Source organism: Corythoichthys intestinalis, chromosome 3 (assembly GCF_030265065.1).
Source record: "Corythoichthys intestinalis isolate RoL2023-P3 chromosome 3, ASM3026506v1, whole genome shotgun sequence".
Classification (NCBI taxonomy): domain Eukaryota; kingdom Metazoa; phylum Chordata; class Actinopteri; order Syngnathiformes; family Syngnathidae; genus Corythoichthys; species Corythoichthys intestinalis.
In genome coordinates this window covers 10,982,991-11,006,916 of record NC_080397.1, presented here as the reverse complement: position 1 = coordinate 11,006,916, position 23,926 = coordinate 10,982,991, and the positions used below count along the sequence as shown (strand labels likewise).

Here is a 23,926-nt window from a genome sequence, read left to right as displayed (position 1 = left end):
TACCAAATAAAAATGCCACTCACCAAAATCCAGTTTGGCACATACAAAGCCCCCAAAATGACCACATGCCAAATATAACTGCCACATACCAAAATCCATTTTGCCATATGCCATACAAAAAAAAGCCACATACCAAATAAAAGTGCCACATACCAAAATCCATTTTGCCACATACAAAATACTAGTTTTTGTTCTCAGCCCTGCTGGGCTTTTTTTTTTTTTGACAATTAACAGGTTGAAAAACTGTTAAGTAATGAAGTTAATCTTAAATACAACAGTGCATTATTCCTTACATTTTTGTAATTTAATGAAAATGTGTCAAACGTTTTGTGAATGTATCAATAGACCCTACTCACATGACGTCACAACCACGCCTCCGCGCCATATTGTCTGTCAACTCGTCGTGTTACCGCTACGTAAATTCCTCCTATTATGGCGTGTTTGTCTGCTCGTTAACATTAATAATCAAAATGGTGAAGGCGTGTGTGGCGGTTGGTTGCAATAACAGAGAAGATAGACGGAGAGACTTGAAGTTCTACCGTATTCTGAGAGACCCGGAGAGGAGAGCGAGATGGACTGCTGCAATTCGACGAGAAAACTGGGCTCCAAACGATTACCACGGATTACGTAGTAGTCATTTTATATCTGGTAAGATGCATTTAATATATATTTAGAGGGTTTTGGGCTGACAACCACAATTAAGATCATTGCAAGGCTAATCGCCGACAACATACAGTTTCAAATTCAAGATGCTTATTTCTTCCACCATCATTACATTTTGAATAATATTTAGCTGGTACCAAGTGAAAGAAGCTGGCCTCGTCTACGGATCATCAGTTAAACAGGTTTGTCCAAACCTTTTGCAAAAGGGGCCAGATTTGGTGTGGTAAAAATGCGGGGGGCTACCTTGGCTGATTTACATAGAACAATATATTTAAACAAATTTTAGCAAGCCCTTCTGTGTGTCACATTTGCTTTATTATTTTTTTTCTCGTCTTTGTGGCGTTCTCTTTCGACACTCGGGCTCTTGCGAAATACTGCTGCTGTGAAATTAAACTAGCTTCAAGTTGCTATAATTTCTTGCTGCGTATCTTCCCTGTAATGTTGTCGTACATGTCAGCGTGTCTTGTTCGGTAATATCATTATCGCGTCACATCGAACTCTTTGAAAACAGCGACTGTCTCTTTGCAAATGAGGCAAACACAGTTGTTGCGTGTTTTATTAAAGAAATAGTCCAATATCCACCCATCCTTGAAGCGTCGGCCATCGCAGTCAACTTTTTTTTTTTAATTGATTGTCGCCATTTTAGAAAATTGGAAGTAAAGGGTCACACGGGCTAATGTTGCTTAGAGTGCTGCTCTTAAAGTTTTTCAAACTTTCGTGAGAATAGGCTTATTTTGTGTGGACAAGATAGTTGTAGATATCAGGGTAACAGATGTCAGGCAGAGAGGGCGAAGACAGCGGGTCGAAAAATTCGATTTAGGCATCAAATATGGATCTGGCGAATGGATAGACTGAAGCTTTTCCACATAACGCCTTTTATGCAACGCATCCAATGAGTTTACAGTGTCTGAAAGCACCGGGGCTTCCATGAATTGCACTATAACATGCACGACAAATTGAAACCATTGAGAATAAGGATAAACAATGACGGACAATATGGCGGCCGGTTACAACGACACGTCATTCTGTGACGTTGGTGTGTAGGGTCTATACGCCTTGCAACTCCTCAGCGTGAAGATAGAGTGAACTACATTGTGTGGCGGAGGAAAATCAAATAAATGCTGTAATTCGGCAGAGGTAATAAAGCTAAACTGATAACGTGTTTATTGTTTAAATGTAGTGTCTTCTATTAAATCGTTTCCTGATTGTATATAATCAGTTTAACTTATGACACTAGTGAGTACAACCAAATGAAAATTAATATACGCATGAAATATGATACGCTACAAAAGTTTAGAACCGGCCATTAGGCTACACCTGTGTTGCCCTGTGACCTTATTGAGCAAAGCATAGTTTGAGCTAATCGGGATGCGTTGACAGTGCGCATGCGCGTTTCTTCTCCACAAGTTGCAGGCTACCCACTCGGTGCTCACGCACTTACAAAGAGGGCGCTTCGCTTCGCACGCGGGACGTGTGTTAACGCGTCGGGGAACTTTTAAAAGTAGACTTTGGTGCCTTTAAAAGCTTTACTTCACCAGGCTCTGTGGAGGACCCGTCGGAGTTGCGTTCAAGTCCAAAAAGTCAGCTTGCGTGAGGACACCTTGCATCGGGTAAGCCCGCTCATTGAGCGTTCGCCTTCCTAAACTGCATTCATCCTGTTTTTCTATTTTTATTTATGGCGATTTAGTGAGACTAAAGGTACACGAATACATCTGAGCAGTGCACCTTTAGTTAATCAGGTGTCCCTCCTGTGTAGAGCGAACGAGACAATCCAGTGAAGCGCTGCCGCTTTAACAGGATTAAATGGAACGTAATGGTGTTGCGTTTAAGTGCTCGGTGTTGACAGGTTGTACTTTGAACTCCTTGGAAGAACAAGCAATTCCAAGCAGCCAATAATAAAATATGATGTACAATTAATGTTCCTCTGATGATGGACGTTTTTTAAGGGGAAATGTGCAGCTGTTTAGTCACTAAAAAGTGGAAATTCAAGCCGCAAATGTGAGCTTCATTAAGGTTTGATGTACGAATACAAAACTTTGTAAATTCGACCTCAACTCGGTATCCTAAATGATCCTCTAAGGTGTTTTCTTCATCAGTAAAGAACTACTCCTTCTATTGCGTTTTATTGAGATACTGTAATGTCTTCATGTGCAGTGCGTGTTTATTATACTCTGTGGCAGTAAATGATCATGTTTCAGCGCCATTGACGGCGATAGACGTCCATTCTATTTGGACTGGGAGGACTGACCGCATTCGGACAATCGTTGCCAATTCCTTTGAGTCAGAATGGATTGGACGTCTATTGTCATCAATGGAAGCAAATGAGTTGATATTTTTGGTAACTTAAAATCATCATGATAAACCCGGAACATGAGGCAAACGATCCAGTGCCAAAACTATGATTCTGCTTCCCAATCCTCCAAATCACACGTCTAAACGGATTTGTTGCAGCTCTGCCAGGCCTTTGATGAGTGAACAATGAACTTTCCAAGAAAAGTACAAGCAAGGCGGCGCTTGCCCATGCCCTGCAGCCTCGCTCGGGCATCACAAATATCACATGGACAATATTTAAACAGAGGCTCCATATATGTATATTTTTCACAGTTGCAGGATTTCTTGTATGAGAATAATAATCCAATCTCGTGCTAAAATATGTTGGAGAAGGTGTGGTTTTTTTACACAGCTATAATTTATGGGTCTACGGCCTGTATTTACACAAAACGTTGCCATTCTGTTCAGTTTTGCACAGATTTCTTTTAAGGAGTGTCCTGACCATCCAGCACAAACGGTTCACTTTTAGCACCATCTTGTTTATGCACCATCTGGAGTAATATATATATATATATGTATGTTAGGGAGGTCCTCATACAGGTTTTTTTTTTTTCCACTTCTGATGAAATTTTTGTTTTTGACTTATTCACTCCCAGCCCTTTTCACCAGAGCAAGGCCCTTTGCTCCCGGCCGTTTTACTGGATTTGGACTGATTTTGCAAGGCCCACAGAAAATTCTGTTCTATTGCTATATAAACATGGAACCCACCAAAAGAAAGATTACTCTCCTTTCAGCAGAAAAAAAGTTGGTTCATATCTTTTTCCATTCTTTAGAAATCAGCATTATAAAATAGCTTAGTTTGAGCAATTTTCCAATTTCTGATGAAAAAACTGAGAAATTTAGCTTTTTGTGAAAGCATACATTTCAAACATTGACTTATACACAGCTATTTTTTGTTTTAGTTACAATTACAGGATAATGTTTTCCTTTTACAAAATAAGATAGATAACAAGACAAATAGAGCTTTTGATAGCAAAGTAACAATTTACACATAACTAACTGAAAGAGGACGCTGTTCTGGCTGCGACAGCTGGTTAAACTTTTCCGTCATCACCATCTGTCTCATAAAGATGAATTTTTTTGCGTCTCTGCGGGCTCTGCTCGCGGGCAGCCTGGACTCAAAAGGCATCGTCCGCTGCACTAGTGGTCTCGGTCGTTCTGCTCGGTCGTCCAACGCCTGGCATCCCGGGCGTCCTACCGGTTGTTCTGCTCGGTCGTCCGCCACCTGGCATCCATTCGGTCGTCTTCCGCCGGTGCCTGGTCGTGCGGCTTGGTCGTTCGATGCCGTTGAATCGGGTTGTGGGTCTTACCAAATGCGCTACTGCCCTCCAGTGGCCAGTTTTATTGCTTTAAAATGGATTTTCAGCTTTGTGCTTTGGAGCTAAATTGAATCACGACCCAGAGATGTCTTTTTTTTGGGGGGGGTAAAAAAAAAAAACTTGTATAAATATGTCTTTGGGACACTGAAACAATTAAAAATAAAACATATTTATACGTTTTTGGGAGCCAATGAGTTAAGAAATCTTTTCCATATACTGATATTTTTTGACCATTTAAAAATAATGCGACCAGAAAATGGCAAATCATATTTTTTTTGTATTAAAATGAGCTCTGCTGGTCAGTCTGTTCGCATTGCTGAAAACCCATGCGAATTATTGGATTGGATCCAATCTTGTGACCAAACCCAATAAAGTTCGATACTCCAAAAATAGCTGTATCGGGCGCTGATACAACACGGCGCATCGGATTGGGATAACACTAATGTAGAGTGTACATGGTAGGACTGCAAAGATTTATCGAGTAATCAAGAATTTATCGATTAGGAGATTATTTGACAACTATTTTCAGTCGATGAATTGTTCAGGCACATTGTTGACATAGTGTCCAAATCCTCTTTTTTTTTGAGTGCCATCGACGATGACAAGACGTTGGCTCTTTTTATTATTCTGTTGTGAATAGTTTGTCAGTAGTAGACATCCAATCCATTTGAACTGGGAGGGTTGGCAGGGAATGAAAACATGTTCACAACGATTGTTAGTAGGATTGAGCATTGATGGGACCCGGTTCTAACACCCCGGTTCTCCCGGAACCGTTCGAATTTTAAAATTTCGATTCCATGTTTCGATGCCCTGACCGCCGAATGGAAAAAAAAATGCTGCTGAAAACCACGAAGAAGAAGCCATAAGAAGCGCGTGTTTGTGCATTGCATTTTGATTACAACCATGGACACGGTGCGGCGGCGCTTAAAAGTTTGGCTTAACTTTACAAAAAAAAACTCAGCTCAGTGCAACATTTGCAACACAACTATATCATGCAAAGGTGGCTGCACGACCAATTATGCACGACCGTCTTCATGGAAAATAGCCTAACTGCCAAGTGCAAGGCTAGCCGAGTGCTATGTAGTTGACACGCTGCGCCGTCAAAACCAGGTCAGAAAAACAATACATTACGTCTGTCTTCTGCTGTCCCAGCGACCTGACTCCAGATTAAGCAGAGATGATGGATGGATGGAATAGTATAAGAATAAATCGTATTATTACGTCAGGCTATGGTCAACGTGGAGTTAAGAGCCGCCCTCTTAAAGCAGTAGACGCTCCCGTTAAAATCAACAGTATTAAAAGGATTTTTGTTTTGGAATCTGTAGTGTTGCTTATTTACAAAGAAGCGGCCATATGAAGCATTCGATAACTTTTTTTAATGAACTCATAGCAGTGAAAACACAGCATCACATCACAAAACATTCTTTCCAGATGCTCTCATCTCTTCTTCTCCGTATTATACGTACACACTTCTACAGTGCCACTCACCGGACTAACTGGTATTGTCACTACATAAACATTGCATGTGTCTGTAAACACAACAGAATCGGTTTTACAAATAAGGAAACCTTATTATTTTTGCCTCATCTACGTTAAATTATAATCAATAGAAGAATTTATACTAATGCTTTATTGTAGCTCCGAGCTAAGGCTAAAGAATATAACTAAATGTTTTCTCCGTGAGCTTTTGAAAAATATCTTTGTGAAAGGGCCCTCCTGTGGAAAGAAACTTCATCACATTCGAGGTCATAGACTGATATTTATATACTTGTACAATTAAGAAAAAAAACCTGTGAGAAGTTCATATAATTCATAAAGTTCATATTAATTGTATTAATAATAAAAATTTTAAATTCATATAATAAAAAAAAAAAATCGAAGTTAAGACATTAATATAAACTAATACATATTTAAACCATTGTTTTTTTCACCGTAGCTTTTTTTTTTTTTTTGACCATGCCTCTTAAAAGATTCTGAATCGAGAATCGTTCGGAACTGGAGTTGAAAGATGGAATCGGAATCGTTCAATCTGAAACGATGCCCAACCCTAATTGTTAGATAGTTCCACGTAATAAACGCCCAACTTTTCTCATCTTATCGTTTTTGTTTGCAATGCCTACTTGGAGCTAAAATAATTTGTCCCAGATTATTATACTAGAAAATCTTTTTACACTTCATTTTACTATTAAGTCTTTTTTGACTTAACCATAACTGCCATTGATGGCGCAGGATGTCCAATCCATTTGGAGTGGGAGGGTGCATTCACTGCTACCCCTCCCACTTCAAATGGATTGGACATTTTCTAGTGATAAACACATTTTAATTCACAGCAGAAAATATTTAAGCTATTTTAACTGTACCAAATCACGTGAACCTAACTGTACTCTTAAAACCACGGTCTGTAAAAGCAACTGATATTTTTACTGGTGTAGCTTTCCTCCTCTCTCACCACGCAAACTGCACTGCTTGGTGAATGTCTTGCGTTAATTACAGGCCAGTCACGGAGGTCGCGCAACTGGAATAACCTCCCTCCTGCCGCGCTCCGCCGCAGAAACCGACTAGAACTTTCAAGAACGCGCCGTCAAAAAAAAATTCCCGCGGCGAATAAATTTACAAATTCGTCGCTTGGCGTTAACACTGAGCCCACGCGGCTTTTATTTTTAGCGTGCAAAGTATGCGCGGACATGCGGCCAAATGTCAAATTACAAGTAAGTGCTGCCACGAAATGAAAACAGAATGATTTTGACGTTGGGGAGTGTGGAGTGGAAGTCATTTTCCCAGAGCAAATACCAGAATGGCGAGAGGACTAATAACAAGGAGGGGTTCCAAAGGCTATAGCTTTAATCATGTGGACAGAGGAGTCATGTCACTCGGGCGATAATTGAGGGACCTTTGCCATGAGTAAACAGACACTGGTGTGGACCCTGAGGGGCCTGCCGCTAAGCCCGACGTACCAAGCGACACCAGGCGGACCCTGGTTCTACCACTTATGTGCAGATTTAGCGCTAAGCTCGCTTTGAGACGTGCTAGTTAGGTAAACAAGAGGAGTACAGTATCACTTGTTCAAAGTTAATTTGCTGCCAGGCCTCGCACTTCTAATAGATTAGCGCTGTGCGATTTGACGATTCACAGGGAGTCGTTGGGGTGGGATGTCCTCGACCTACGATGTTTCATCCGCCCGTTAACTTATTTTTAAATTTTAATGTTTATCTATTTGGTTTTTTATAAGGATTATTTTGATGTAAATTTTGACTTCAACCGTGAGATCCAACTTACACAGAAATCTGGGTTACCTTGCCAGCATAGGGGCGGAACTCGATTGTAACTCTGACTCCCTGAAAATTGCTACTGCTATTGCAATCGTCATTATTGCCAAAAATAGACCTGTTCTGCAATAGGCGGTTTGGACATCAGATGGTGCCCAGTTTGCGCTGATACCACCAATCCGCTTCAGGATGTCCCTTTCTCGACTCAATAGTTAGCCAATTGGCTCCCACTGCCAATCGTACGATTGGGGGGGAAAAAACACTATAATCCACATAAACGACACAATTCTTTCCAAAATTTATATTAATTTAGTAATTATATTGTGCCAACTTAATATTCAAGTCTTAAAATTTTGAGGTGTAAAGATGAACCGATTCAAATCGGGTATTGTTCTGTGGTGTTTGGGATCAGAGTGTACTGGATCGATATAAAAGCACTATAAATTGTCTGATGGTCTGAATTTTATACATATATATATAATATATATGTCGAACAAAATGGGTTGGACATCTAGTACTGTCAATGGCACTGAAAGATGTCCTTACAGTCCTCCCAGTAAATAAAATTGGGGATCCATCATTGTGAATGGCATACAATGAGTTAAATATTACGCAATGACTAATTTTAGAGTGTTATTTTGGACCATAAACAGAGTATTTTTTGTTTTAATTATTTTTGATTCGACTTTATTAACATTTTATTCATTTCTACATTTATACAAGATGAATAATTTTTAATTGAGACCTGTTATCCACATACTATATGTAGATATCACATTTTGGCTCATAAAGCCACAGTCATGTGGATCTTTAAGAGGTTGCATTTTTATTAAATTAGCAAAAATAGGGGCCTGTCCTATAAAGGTTAAAATTTTTCTAATGTTTTTCTACTTTTCCAATTTTGCCTTGTACTTTTGCAGATTTGCCTTTTCCTCCTCTGGTGTTGAGATCTTGAAACACTCACAACTCAAAGCAGTTGTTTGCGACCTTTCGTGACACTACAGTTAAAAAGAAAAAAAAAAACTCATCTCCTGACTACAATCTCTGGTGTGGCTAAATTAAGGAAGACGCCTTGAGGAATGCCTTGACTTGATGGGTAATGTCTGTGCATGCCTGCATAGCTGTGGGCTTTATCAAAATCTCACCGGAAGCCTCTGCCTGCCTTAAAAAAATAAACAAAACAGGCGGTAGCTATCCTTCTCCCTGTAAGCAAATCAGACCAAGTAGAGCTAAAATTGCCCTGTGTGGGAGTGACGCCAAAGGAGTAAAGTGATGGACCACAATGCCCATTGATGATCCCCGGCAAAGCACATGACAGGGGAGTGAAAAGAAAGGGATTAACATACCAGGAAACAAGACATCATTGTGAAACACACTTTAGGGTTTATCCAGGGGTTAATCCAAACACATGGGAAAAGTAAAAAACAATCCAGGGCAAAAATCAACAATTTCATGATGATACGACAGCATATTTTTGGACACCGATACGAGATCGATTTAGTACGATATTATTTACCAGTCAATGGCAGCCACTGAGTTCAATGAGTGCCCTATACAGGGTTATGCTCATGTATATGAAAAGAATATAACTTTAAAACAATCCTTTATCAAGGCACAAACTGCAAAATGAAACTGCAATTAATTGCTGCTGACATTAGCACTCTGTGTTTGCGATGCGCTCCAGTGGTCATGTGATAACATCTTTAGAATGATCTGGAACTTAACAAGCTACTTACACTTAAGTGCCCCGAAGGGGTGACAAATCATTACTAATAAAGAATGCCAATCAGAGGACACGACAGCAAAATTAATGTGGTGGTTTATTAGAGCTTGGAACGAATTTGGCGATTTAAATGTAAAACGGGATTCATTATTCCTAAAAAAAAATCATGATATGAAAGCCACTCAGGAATTAATTAATTTCGTACCTTTAGGTACCACTGTAGTGGGATTTGGGCCATTCTTAAAATCATTTCAAGATATCGTCGGCTGTTCTTTCACCTGTACAGCAGGTTCCAGTTGAGCGCTAACACAAATGAAACGTCAAGTAATAAACATATATCTGACACAATATAAGACAATGTCTTATTGGTTCGCGAGACCTAATTGTGCCCATCATTTGTTGCAGCGGTCAATGAGAAATCTCAATGGCAGATTTCAAGAATGCATTCATACAGGAGGATGCAATTTAAAGGACGTAATTAAAAAGAACACATAATTGTTTCTGAAATGGCATGTTTTACTGTTTAAATGACTATAATTAAAATACGTCTTCCATCACGCTTAGTTTTATCGGTTTGTTAAAATTTCTGTGTTCTGGGTCACCCTGTTTTAAAGGGAACCTCAAACTTAGAGTTGTAGTCTCTAATAAAACACAATTGTTTTCTTTTACGAAATTATGTTATTAGAAACACAAAATATTGCCATTGATGCAAAAATCTATAATATTTAGTACATGTTTTGATATACGGAGGGCGCCATGTTTTATGCGCGTAATGGACGCTTGGAGTGATGACGTAGTTTGTCACTGTCAATGGCGAACACTACCGGTCTTCTGCAATTCCTTCTACGCGGCAAAACGTCCAACACAGGCGCACATCGGTTAAAAGCGGCGAGTACTTACTATTTGTGTTTTTGAGTCTTTTTCAATCTTTTCATTGCCTCAAAATACTTTTTGCATGTGTTTCCCTCTCATACTTTTAAAAATGTTTTTTTCTTGTGATAGCTTCAAAGCAGATTGTTGATCTGTTGACCACATTAGTCACGTAGCTTATTTAAACCACACTTATTTGATATTAATACGTTTAAATAAGTATTTTCTTAAGGCATCTTTAGTGTGTTCCGTCTGTATGCATCTAAACAAAACAAGCTGAAAGCGCACGGTAATACTTTGGGTGTCAAATTCGCCTCTTGTTGGAGGTTTCGGCATTTTGGCAGAATACCGTTTTTGTCTACTCTTGTTTCATCCCGTCTTTCCTGTTTGTTTTGCCTTTGCCGCTCGTTTTATGAAATATCGACAGTGCTGTCATGCTCATTAATCTTCCTCTTGGGTTCAAATTGAAAGGGTTGAACAGATCTAGTTTTACTCTGGAAGCCCGGCAGCGTAACCATTCAACGTCACAGCCCTATGACGTTACAACTATGGCGACCTACTAGGTAAACTAATTTTACAAATAGTATAAAAACGAAAACATCAAGAAGTGTTTTCATATCGAATTATTTTAACTCATAAAAATGTTCATCTTTTAAGAACAAGTCTTTCTATCCGTGGATCCCTTTAAGAACATTTTACAAAACAATTGCCCAGAACCCCAAAATATAAGCCATTTTTCTGTAGTAACCATTACGGCCCCCTCCAGGATTGAAATGGAACAGCGTAGACCTTCCATCTTTAAAAAAAATTATATACTGTATATTCATTTATTCATTTTCCATGCTGCTTATTTTGTCAATGTTTTTTAGAATCCTTGGCCCAATTTCTCCCATCAACTCCACACTGAACCCAAAGCACTCCACAAAGCTGGACTACGTCGCTTTGTGAATTCCTTTCCTCAGGATGCCACCAATTTACGGCTGAGAGACCCCCACGCCCCCACCCGAGCCCCGACCGGACAGTCACACCAGGCTGCTCGTGTTTCAGTGCCCCGCACAGGCTGCTATTGTCAGGTTACCACTAGTGTGTGTGCGTCGCCGCGTTGTGATTGGCCTTTGCTGGGACAGTGTGAGACAGCGCCGGGTGACGTCTCCTTGTTAATCTCTGGGACCTTTTCTCTCCATTTATGAAGCAGGGAAGGAAATGCTGCAACTAAAGTAATTTGAGCTCTTTTTGGACCCAATTTGGGTGAGTCCAAATCATCATTTGGTGCAATCATATACTTTTGTTCAGCTCTGTACTGCACTTAGCTTTTTTTTTTTTTTTTTTAACTGGAAAAGATAACTGCAAACTCATTTGTTATTCTCTCATGATTTTCCTGTCGTTAATGTCTCTCGGGAAATATTTTTCCCGATTACAGAGCTTGCATGGGCTAGTCTGTAAACTTCCCTCTAAAATAGGCATGGCAATTTCATTTGTAAAGCACAATTCAATACAGGGTAATTCAAAGTTGTTTTCATCGCCTTAAAAACAAAAACAATTCAAATGGGATATAGAAATTAAAGCAAATAAATGGATGAAAAGCAAGTATTTCAACAATAGGGGCAGTTATGAATGCGCTTGTACTACACAATGGCATTTTTAGCCCCTGATCTTAAAGTGATCCTCTAACTTAAATACATCTAGGCTCTGATAAACCACAATTGTTCTCTTGTACTAAAATATGTTGTTAGAAACACATAAAATGTTAAATCAATAGCAATATTTTATAATATTTAGTCCATATTTTGACCGTTAGTTGGCGCCATGGTTTGCGGGCTCGGAGTGATGACGTAATTGGTATCTTTCCAAATGTGTAGCGTGTTAAACAATTGCTTATTGCTGCCTAAACTCGCGAAGTAAAATGCCACGATGTGCTGCTTTTGGATGCAATTTCCAGTCAAATGGAAACAAGGGGAGTGAAGTGAGTGGTCAAGGTGGTATTATTATTTTTAGTGAATAAATGTGCATAAGTGGAAGCTTCTCCCCCTTTTTGGTCCCTGTATGCACGTACCCTACCCACCACGCGTTACAACTGGCGCCCGAACATTTTTCCCGGATCCTCGGTCAAGTAAGTGATCCGTTTATTTTCTGGATCCGACGGTCCCACCACGTCTGCAATATTGGTTTCCGATCTGTCCATTTTTTTTTTTTGGATTCGTCGGTCCCACAGCAGCTTTTCGGATCAGTCTATTTTATGGAATCGACGGCTGCGACATTGCCATGGGATCGGTCTGATTCCTGGATCTTTGAGTGAGTAAAAAACGCGGATTTGGATTACTATTGCTATCTTTTATGTTGACTATTCTTCGTGGGAGTTTTCCCCAAATCATACTAAATAATTAAAGCACTATGACACGCGACAGTGACGACAGTGACTCTGACGTGGACCTCACAACAATGTTAGAGTTCGCCAGGGAACGCGTGTTTGCTAACTGCTGAGCTCCCGAGTGAAGAGTGGTCAAGGTGGAAATATTATTTTTGGTGAATAAATGCGCATAGTGGAAGCTTCTCCCTTTTTGGTACTTTTATTCACGTATCCTAGCTACCACGCATTACAATGTACAAGACATAGATTACACAAGGTGTGCTCTTTGGCCTGTACTGTATGTAAAGCACATGACAGCTCTGGATGCTAACAATATACATAATTATATTGGGATAAGTTTGAAAACTCAACATGCTTACCTTGAATATCTGCTAATAAAACCGGACAGCATACACTCTCGCTCCCAACCGGAGTTCTCAACAGGACTCTCTCGCATCACCAGTTTTGCCCAACTTTTGTCTTATCAGGTATTTGCTGCACGCATTTTTCCCTGAAGCTTGTCTTGTGAACGACCGACAGTGCTGTCCTGCTCTTCACTTTTCAGATCTGGTTCAGATAGGAAGGGTAGAACTGACGACATGTTGGGAAAGCTAACGAGTGACACGCTGGAATTTCGGCAACGGGACCAGTGATGTCACGCACTGCGACGTAACAAGAATGGCGACCTATCACTTAAAATAATTTTACAAACTTCATTAAAACAAAAACATTAAGAGGGGTTTTAATATCAAATTATTATAACTCATACTAACATTTATCTTTTAAGAATTACTTGTCTTAAAAATAGAGGATCCCTTTAAGGACCTATCTATTTCTGCACACCATAGATCTTCAGATACTGTAATTTGTGCCAGAGGTGAGGAGCATAAGAATTGAACGGCCTATCACCCCGGTTGGTTCTTGTTCTCGGAACATGCACACACACACAAAATAACAAAAAACGTTTCAGATGACCTAAGGAATCTAGATGCTTCAAGCAAATCAAGCATGTATTTTGCTACAAGGCCATTAAGTGTTTTGTAGACAAGCAGTAAGATTGTATAGGAAGCCAGTGGAGTTATTTCACACCTGGTGTAATATGCAGGGTTCATACGGGTCCTTGAAAATGCTTGGATTTTACTGTTGAGTTTTCAAGGTTTAAAAATTGCTTGAGTTTTGTGTTAAAGTCCTTGAACATGCTTGGAAATGTTAGGTACACAGTTTCTCAGCACCCTGTCTAAAACTACTTTATTTTCCTTCATTTAAAATGTCTAACTTAATCGCTGCCATGCGCTCGTTCTGAAGTCGATTTCTCTTAATTTTTCAGTCCCAAGAGTTCAGCGCGTTTGAGTCCATGCTTGCGTAGTTTGGAGTTTAATCAAGCGAACAGTATGCAAATAGACTAGTATTTAAATGCATACATGCAGTGTTGCCAACTTGGTGACTTTCTTGCTAAATCTGGCGACTTTCCAAAGCCTCTTGGTGGCTTTTTTTTTTTTTTTTGTCAAAGCGACTAGCGACAAACCTAGCGACAAGTTACCATCAATTTTCCCCTATTTTGTATTGTATTTCTGGTCCATTTAGTTTGGCAATGTTAAAAAAAAAAAAACCTTAGGGTTATGGCTCATTGGTAGTTCTAAATCTATTTAAGGTGTTTAAAAAAGAAAAGAAAAAAAACCTCGCTTTTTGCTTCTCCCAAGATGCTATTCCTCTCTCTACGGTGTCCATTACACCAATTGGGCAAATTAGGTGATGACGTCATCTAGCGACTTTTAGAAGAGCGAATAGCTACTTTCCGTACTGGGGAGTTGGCAACCCTGCATACATGTACATTTGCTATAGTTAAGTATCATACTTTTATTGCTCACATTTTTTCCCCACGACCTCCGCACCACCTCTGCCTGTCGCCATATAATCCGACAGAGCCACTTTGCTCAGCTTGGTCGCCGCTAGGACTCGGCCAACTCGACTGGCTCTCGATCGACTCCCCATGTTGCACAAAAAAACAGCTGCTTATCATATTTTAAGGAGTTTACGGAGATTCTAATAGCCTTCTAATAGCGTTGTTAAGAGCTTTACTAGTTTTGGCGAGAATGGAATTTTTGGTTGTTGGGAACTACAGTTCCACATAAATCTACATCGAGATATCATTTAGCTTATCAATTGGAAGAGTGACAGCCCTTTTTTGAGTGTTCCAAACTTCAAGATCATTTATCAAGATTTGCTCTGCCGTGATGTCCAGCGAACAGCATGCTATCACTACACAACCACCTCTGGTATTGGGCACGCCCAGAGTTTGCCACAAAATGTTCACTGGCGCCGAGAACGCACCCTCCCAGGGATTTTCAGAATTGGCACCATACAAACTAAATTTCTCGAGCCTTCGGGGCCATAGAACATTTTGGAAGATGTTTGCGTACTTGTGAGAGGCACCATATTTTATTTCTGCTTGAGCTGCAGCTATTGACTATTTACGTAATCGATTAATCTTTTAATTGGTTGGTTCGAATAATCGAGTAATCTGATTAGGAACATTTCATGCGTTGCAGGGAGATGTAAAACAAAGGCTTGCTAAGATTGCACTTTCAAAAGAGCATTAAATGCGAAAACAAAATAAAATTCCTGAGTGTGTTTTCAACATATGGAGAATTCTTTCCTTTCAAAAGAGCAATAAATACATTTAAAATAAATTGAAATACCCGAGATTAGCCTCAAATGTTATTTAAAAAAAATGAAGAAATGGGGATTGAAGTACTATAAAACAACAATTGGCTAACTAGCATAAATCCGCTAGCTTAAATGCTGTGAAATGCCAACTTTTTTTTAAACATTGCTCTAAACAAATCGTTCACAAACACAATCCCACAAGAAACTGCTAAATATACCTCTAAATTAGGAATGCATAAACAAACATATTGGCTCAAACAAAAACTTAAAACACTTTCATAACAAACCATTACAACGCCAATCTAATTAAATAAATCCTCGATGCAGCAAAAGTTTTTTTTTTTTTTCTAAATGAATTACTCGAGTGAATCGATTAATCGCTGCAGCACTAATTTCTGGGTCACCGGTTAAAAGAAAAAACATTGGGATGACGTTTGAAAACTGGACTGGAAAATTGGTCTTAAAATTCCTTAAAAAGTGCTTAGCTGCCGCATCCCGTTTTATTTATTTATTTTTTGTTATAAACCTGTAAATACACAATACCAATAATCCTATCGACTAAAAATGAACGCAGAGATCTGTTTTTCCATTTTGTTGTTTGCTGTGCAAATGTGCCCTTAAACTAGTGGGACGCGACTGGTATTTATTTCCTCCAAAGCACCACTTTGTCAGCTTCCCCTGCTTTGTTGTGTGGACGTGTGAATGTTACCAGAGTCCCACGGGTGCAGTAAGGCAGACTTCAAATGAGACTGTCAACTAATGATGAGCACCCAATAATAATCTGAACATTGGGTGAGGATTGGACTGTTATTTATGTGGATTTAGATTATTTCTAAAACATGTCTGCTTATGTTGCTTTTATCACCTGGAAGTGAAGCATAGGTGTGAACCTTATGTCAACTACTGATGATACCCCCCCGCCCCCGTAAAAACAAAGCTGGTCAACTTCTTCGTTTGACTATGGTAATGAACATTTTGAAGCAAAATACAGAACATTTGTTTAACTGTAACGGCTTTGCCTCTACAGAAGGGGTGGGAACATCTGCGTACCTCATGATACGATACCATTTTGCGATACATAGCTCGCGATAACAATGATCTCACGATATGGCGATACAACAAATATCAGCCAGCCTACGACATTCTGCAAAATAACTAATAAACTGAAATAGATGCACTTTTCTTCCTTCTGCTGTGAATCTGAATGAGTTTATCACGAGTAGATGTCCAATCCGTTTGAACTGGGAGGGTGGCAGCGAATGAACATCAATTCATTTGTTGCCATCCCTCCCACTTCAAATGGATTGGACGTCTACAGGTGTCTGTGGCAGCCAATGCGAGCCAATGGATTAATTTTGGGGTATTTACATGTCACTTCCTGTTGATTTTGGGTGACTGAAAAGGAAGTGACTCAGGTATTTTCCCAAATGAATAGTTAGTGACTCAAAATCATTTGGTTTCAGTGCTATTGACTGCGCTAGGTGTTTAATCGAGTCAAAATTAATTGGATGTCTAGCACTGTCAATGGCAGCCAGTGGGCTAACATGGACATGGTTCTAATGGAAGATTTTGGTAGCAACCTGTGGTTGCTTAGTTTTTAAACTGGGACACCTTTTTAAAACAATATATCAATTCTTGGTGGGAGCATATCGAAAACCTTTTGGGCTACAAAGTATCGAGAAAGTTTGCCCCACTCCTCAACGCAGAATACTTTCAGCTGTGACAAGTTTGAGGGGTTTTGTTGCATGTACAGCTCTTTTCAAGTCACCCCACAGCATCTCAATGGGATTAAGATCTGGGCTTTGACTCGGCCATTCCAGGACTCTCTTCCTTGGTGGATTTACTGGTATGTTTTGGGTCATTGTCATGTTGCAAGGTCCAATTTAGCTTCGGCTTTAATTTTTTTCACAGATGATCTCACATGTTCCTCAAGCAGCCTCTAATACATGATGGAATTTATGGTGGATTCTATAAAGGTGAGCTAGCCAGGTCCTGCTGTAGCAAAGCACCCCCAAACCATAACATTTCCACCTCCATACTTCACAGTTGGTATGAGTTCTTTTCCTGGAACCCTGCATTGGGTTTACTTCAAACATGTCCTCTGTTCTGGTGTCCAAATAATTCAATTTTAGATTCATCTGTCCAAAGAGTTCCGGAAGTCCTGGTCTTTGTCTACATTCACTCTGGCAAACTTCAGTCTGGCCGCTATGTTCTTCTTGGTGGGCAAAGGTTTGCTCCTTGCACACCTCACATGAAGGTTAAACTTATGAAGTCTCTTTCTGATTATAGAGGCATGCACTTTCACATCAACATTTCAGGGTTTTTGGGGACCTCTTCTAGCATCCTGCGGTCTGCTCTCTGGGTGAACTTGCTTGGGCAGCCAGACCTGGGCATGTTGGCAGTTGTTTTGAATTTCCTCCACTTGTAGACAAGTAGAATGGCTGATTTTATATTCTTTTGAAATCCTTTCCCAGACTCATAAGCGTCTACAATCTTTTTGAAGGCCTCAGAGAGTGCCTTTGATCTCAACATGGTGTTTTCTCCCACTTTAACAGTCAGGAGCACACCAAACTAAATGTGAGGTTTAAATAAGGCAAGTCTCCTTCAAAAAACTGGGTAATGATCTTCTAATCATGTGCACCTAATGTGATACCCCTGTGTGTGATTTTAGCAACTTTAGGTGGGATTGAATGTGGGGTGTCCTGATTTATTCCTCAGAAGAAATTACATTTTTTTAAAATAAAGTTTTACAGAAAGTTATAAAAAATCTTTTTTTTAGTTTAGTTTTATTACTTGAATCTCTCAAGATTGTTAAAAATTGATATTAAATATCCATTTGACCAAATACAGTATGTTAGAAAACACACAGGCTTCCATAGGGTGTCCTGATTTTTTTCACATGACTGTATCAGCTTTTTGATAAATTGTCACATACCTGTAGCCACTCGACAGTAATGCTGCTAGATTAAAGGGCAACTGAAGAACTTTTCGGATTTCACTCGAGTGTTTTACTCAGTTGAATTGTATTAAATGCATCATTCGCTGTCTCAAAAAGTCACATTCAAAAAAATAATAATAATTGACCGCATAGTTTTTGAGTTATGGCCATAGCAACACCATAGCAACGAGGGATGCGCCGCCCTGCCGACCGCTACCTGATGATGTCACTTTCAGGGTGCCTCGCCACCACTCTGAACACGGAAATATAGCACCACGCTATCCTCGCCATATATTGCATAGATTTTCTGGGTTTTACTCACGAGATTTGTCATGCCATCTCGATGTGTAGCGATGAATTGCTCACAGGAAGACTCGAGACTCTGAGTGGTCCCCAAAAACTTCTCCTGCAAAGGTTTGGACCGTTTTTGTGAGCATGCATACAGATCCCCAATCGGCTCATTGTTTTCATCATTTCAGCGACGACAGCTTTGAAAACCTACAACAATGCAACATTGGTTTTACAAAAACGTAAGTAGAGACCTTGACTGGCTTTTATTATTCCAATTCCAATTCTGTTGATAAACGAGGGGGACTCCTACTGCCTGTTTGTTGAAGCGCGACATTTTTTTTTTTTTTTTTTTGAAGAAGAAGGAACGATAGCATTAAATAGATGCTGATTTGACTGGGGCATTATTGTTTGATCTCAAAGAAATTATTTTAAAAAATGATTAAATGAAAATTAGGATTCATCCAATACTTTAATGCTGCTGTGATTTTTTTTTTTTTTTTCCCCCAGGAAGCCAAACATAAAAAATTAAGCGGTGGAAACCCTCAACACGACGAAAAAAGCGTTGCAAGTCAGTCACCACCCAGTTTCCCAAAATCAACAGAGATTGGGTCGAGTCATATGCTGACCCAAGTGATGAGGTGTCCAGCGATGACGACTGAAGATATCCTATGAGGCCTGCCAGATGCTGAATTTATTCCGTCTGCGACATCAGATGAAGATAACTTAGGAGAAATAAATGTAACAAATTTTGATGACATGAAATCATAAACTAGTCATACAGTATATACTGTACACATTTTTAAAAGAAAAATCTAGTTACTTTCATATTTTAATATCTTTGTATAGAGAACACTTAATGCTACGGAAAAGAGTAAATACATATTTCCCACTGCCATTATCATTTTTCAATGTTGCGCTAGTCCGTTGCTATCCTAACTTTGTGTTGCTTACTAAATTTATGTTCTTTGATGTGTGCTTGCTATAACTTAGCTTTCTATGTTGTGTCACAATCTGACAGCGAAACCTGATGCTGATTCAACATAAATCTGGTATCATTTATTATTGTGGCCTATTGAATAGTGTTTCAGAATGTAATATAATTACAATATATTATATACCAATAGAATACATTAAACAGTCAACAAAATATGTCAATGTTGTTTACAATTTTTTATTTTTTTTTAAATGTAATTCATGCCCCTGTCAGTGCTTCAGCCTCCTCAAGTTTGGCTCTCACGTCTGGGATCTCCTGACGACACAGGCATACTCTTGGAAGGGTAATTACTTGACTGTTTACAGCAACACCTGGAAAATAAATCGTTTTGTCATTTATTTTGAAAAATCAATTACATCATTCATTTAGCCACATTTGGGCTAGCTTTACCATATTTAGATCGGTAGGAGCTGTCCCATTACCTAATATCCAGTTTTAGCTATGTGGAGAGCATAGAAAAATATACAACCATGTAATTCTCTCAAATAAAAAAATCACGATGCTGGACTTAGGCTTACCACTCACTCTCCCGTTCGTGAAGTGTCGAGCTGTCAATTGGCGTCATGACGACATCTGCTGTGTCAAGCAAATCGTCGTCATCTGACGCCTCAGGTTCAAACATGTAGGGATTAATTGTAGTTCATCTTTCCTGGGAGCCTTTGCCATCGGTAGCGTCACGAAAGAGCGATCCTAAATGGTTACCTTTGATGGAAATATCACTGACATCGTTTTTGCTGCTATGCTAGCTGTGGATAGTCTTCTCTGTTGCGTCGGGGAATCTACGTCACACTTCTGGATTTGCGAAGGGACCATTAACAGAGTGCAAAAAAACTAAAAAAATGCAAATTATCCTTACAATTACGTGTTGATAATGTCATGGTTGTTTTGACGAACTCGTCCAAAGTTTATATTCGTAAAATTACACCAAAATCCGGAAAGGTCTTCAGTTGCCCTTTAATCCACAACTCATTGATGGCTCAAGTGAACATTATTTATTTTTTTACGTTTTCTGTTGCATTGTTTTTTTGTTATGAAATGATTCGATGCAATAAGTGTTGTGATAGTGAGTAAAATAATTTCATGTATATTAAAAATACTCATTGGCGATGCTAGGTGTCCAATCTATTTTGACTGGGTGGAGACAGATGAATGGATTGGACATCAAGCACCGTCAAAGGGAGCCCGCCGATGAGTTAAAAGTATCGCATGTAAAAGTGTTACTTTGCAAAAAAAAAAAAAAAAAAAAAAGAAAAGAAAAAATCATGCTTTGCAAGAAAAAAACTTGAGTTTGCATAAATATAAAAAACTAAGGTCAGATTTGGATCCAGCACCCAAAAACTTGTTTTTCCAACAATGCAAGTTTTGCCAGCGTTACCATGCTAATTGTTTTGAGTCTCCTCAATATGAAATATTCTTTTCTATTTTTTATAAATTTTATTGTCATGTATTCCTTAATCCATGTTTTTCCAAGTAAATATTAAAAAAATGGCAGATACTTATTATTTTTAATTTGAATTTGTTTGTATTAATCTATTTTAAGTACCGTAATTGTTTTCTGTAGCGTCGTCCTCGATAAATGCAAATGATTTTTTTCATAATGAATCAAAATTACATTTGGTCATCAAATATTTTTATTTCTAAACCAATTGTTACAAATAAATTTAAAAACAAATACTAACTTCCATCTCTAAATGCGCGAGTTGAAGACCACCAACCAACCCACCTGTAAAAATGTTAGCAAGCATTTGCAGCTGGCACTGAGGTTTGACCACCCAACGTTGGAGGTTACTCTCTTTGGAGCGTTTCCTAATTAAAAGATATGCCATTTTCCCGCTCCACTCATCGGAAGTTGCTCTGCAGACATTTTTTCCCGAAAAGGCTGATGAAGTGGAGTCCGTTTAACAGCAGCAGTAAATGATTTCCTCTTGCGGTTGGCAGCATTTTGTTTGCAGTGCAGATTAACTCCCCCACTGTTGATCTTATCTGCTGCTTGTAAAGGCCCACATGGCAACTTTTAATACGGTTTTTTTTCCGTTACGTGGCGGAAAAACGGCTGAATGTCGAATGAAAATGACTGTAATGCAATGAAACGGTACATAGATTGACACTTGCAGGTGTTAATTCTTTATATGGCCCACATTGAACTCATTTGCTGCCATTGACAGCGATAGACGTCCAAATTCATTTTGAGTGGGAGGGGCGAATAAACATGCAAAAATATTTTCCATTACTTTTATTATCAATAGTACAAAATTATATTTAACTCATGACAAATTCCTAGTGACCAAAAACAAATGAGTATGGGTACTTTTGTAATCAAATGTTATATCCAGATGCAATGTTTCCATATCGATGCCTCCATACTTATGACAACGCTAACTAGTATATACTGTATTACTGAACAGTATTTTTATATTGGAATGCTCATTCGCCCCTCCCCGTCCAGCTATGGCACTAAATGATGAGCAGTCAAAGTCCGCCCAGTTCAAATGAATTGAATGTCTATTGTTGTCAATGGCAGACAATAAGTTAATTTTACGTTACTGCCATCGTTAGGGTACTTATGGGTGGCTTCCTGTTTATTTTTGAGCATATTCGGGTGATTTGTTTCTGTTGGTTTTGGGGCACATACGGATCATTTTCTGATCGTTGTGGGTCACTTTTCGTGCTGCAACGATTAATCGCTTAACTCGAGTTTTTGATTAGGAAAAAAAGATTCCACTTCGAGTATTTGTTAAATTCGTTTTATTTGTTTAATTAAAGTGGCGTTGTCATGGTTTGTTTTGAAAGTGTTTGCATTTAGTTTTAATGATTTGGGTGGGTATACTGCCTTCTAGTGGCAACAGTGAATATGAAATAACTCATTTTACATGGCTGAATGCAGCTGCTCTCTGTTAAGACCAACATAAGCCAAGGTTGTTTTTTTTTTTTAAATGCATTCATAGTTTAGTTTACAAGTATATTTAGCAGTTTTTTGTGGGGAATGTGTTTGAACCATTTGTTAAGAGCATTGTTAAAAAACACCCAAAAAATATGTTGGCATTTTATAGCATCTAATCTAGCTGACTTTTGCTATGCAAGTTAGCCAATTCTTCTTTTGTTGTACTTAGATCCTCATTTATTCATTTTTTTATACCGTTTGAGGTTTAGTTTTTTATGTTCCTTATCCGATTGCTCGATTATTCGAACTAATTAGTTCATCGATTAATCGATAGCTGCAGCATAAAGTCACTTTATAAAGATTTTGGAGTATTCCTGGCTGGGTCACTTTCAATACATGTCATTTGTTCTCATCTGTCCGAAAATTATGTCCCTGGGGCCAAATTCACTGGTAAAGATGTAGAAGAACATATAAATGTTCAGTTAAAGGGATGGCTTATGTGTCGAGGGCTGACAAATACGGGGAAAAAAGAGCTGACCTGATCCAGAAGTAACTTTTTTATTGACACCTTTTTCTTGTGTGCATTGCTTTACTCCATTGACAATGACATCCTCCTGTTTCAACAATCTATCCTTTACCACCATTTGCCCGGTTTTTCTTATATATTATATCCTCTGGTTGTCTTACATCTCTGATCGTTCTTGGGGGTAATATACTTCGCTATTTTTGAGTAGCCACCGTAAATGCTACTCAGTGACAGCCAATGAACATTTTAAATTTTTTCATTAATAACAAATCTTAATTCTCTAATTTAGTTACACTTCCCCCTTAGTTTTTTTTTTGCAACAGAAAAGGTAACAACAGTGGCAGTTAGATACCATTTAAAGGTTTTCATTGATCCATTTTTCACATTTTTTTCCTCAGTTTTTGATTTCAGGAAACGTGAAGAAATATGAAGTATGAAGAAAACATCTTTCATATGTCGTAATGTCTACAGTCCTTTCTACAAGTTCAAAAGCAAAAGTGTTTACTTGGCATGTTATTTTATGAAAGATTACTGGAGAAAACAAGCAGAAATAATATGGATTGTATGCGAGGGCGTGCCTGTGTTGGCCCACTTCCGCGTTACGATGGAGACGTCAAAGTCTAAAAATAGCATTCGTGTGGTACGCTATTGTAGGGGTACCTAAGGGTCACTTACTGTTAACTTTGGTTCAGTTCCGTCACATTTTGGATTATATCCTGTTGATTTTAGGGCATTTCCTGTCACTTGCTGTTCATTTCGGGTCACTTTCTAACAGGTATAGGGTACTCACAGGCAGGGGCGGACTGGGACTAAAAAGCAGCCCTGGACTTTGACTCGGCCCAGCCCACAAGAATCGCTATACGAAGGGAAACACAGACTCCCTAGGGGGTCCAGGGGCATGCCCCCCGAGACCCTTTTTTTTTTTTTTTTTTTACATTTTATTGTAAAATGCATCAATTTCGTCCACTTTGAGAGAAAATGAAGAAAATGTGTCTAGACTGTGACTGTCTGACTTGGGGCGCTCAAAGTATTGCAAGGCTGAACTGGAGTTGGGTTCATTTTCTGTACCAGCTCTATGATCAACCTGAAAAAACAAATGAAAGAATTTAT

General features: G+C 39.0%; 1 protein-coding gene across 2 annotated transcripts in view; it reads left to right on the top strand.

Moving 5' to 3' along the window:
- The first annotated feature begins 2,047 nt into the window (after positions 1 to 2,047).
- kank1a (KN motif and ankyrin repeat domains 1a) overlaps positions 2,048 to 23,926 on the top strand; it is a 78,975-nt gene continuing 57,096 nt past the window's right edge. Inside the window, exons 1-2 of one of the 2 annotated variants that reach the window (XM_057831064.1) lie at positions 2,048 to 2,273; positions 11,042 to 11,420. The gene's annotated coding sequence lies outside the window, so the exon portion shown is untranslated. The remainder of the gene's footprint in view (positions 2,274 to 11,041; positions 11,421 to 23,926) is intronic. The other variant, XM_057831063.1, reaches the window with a different exon arrangement.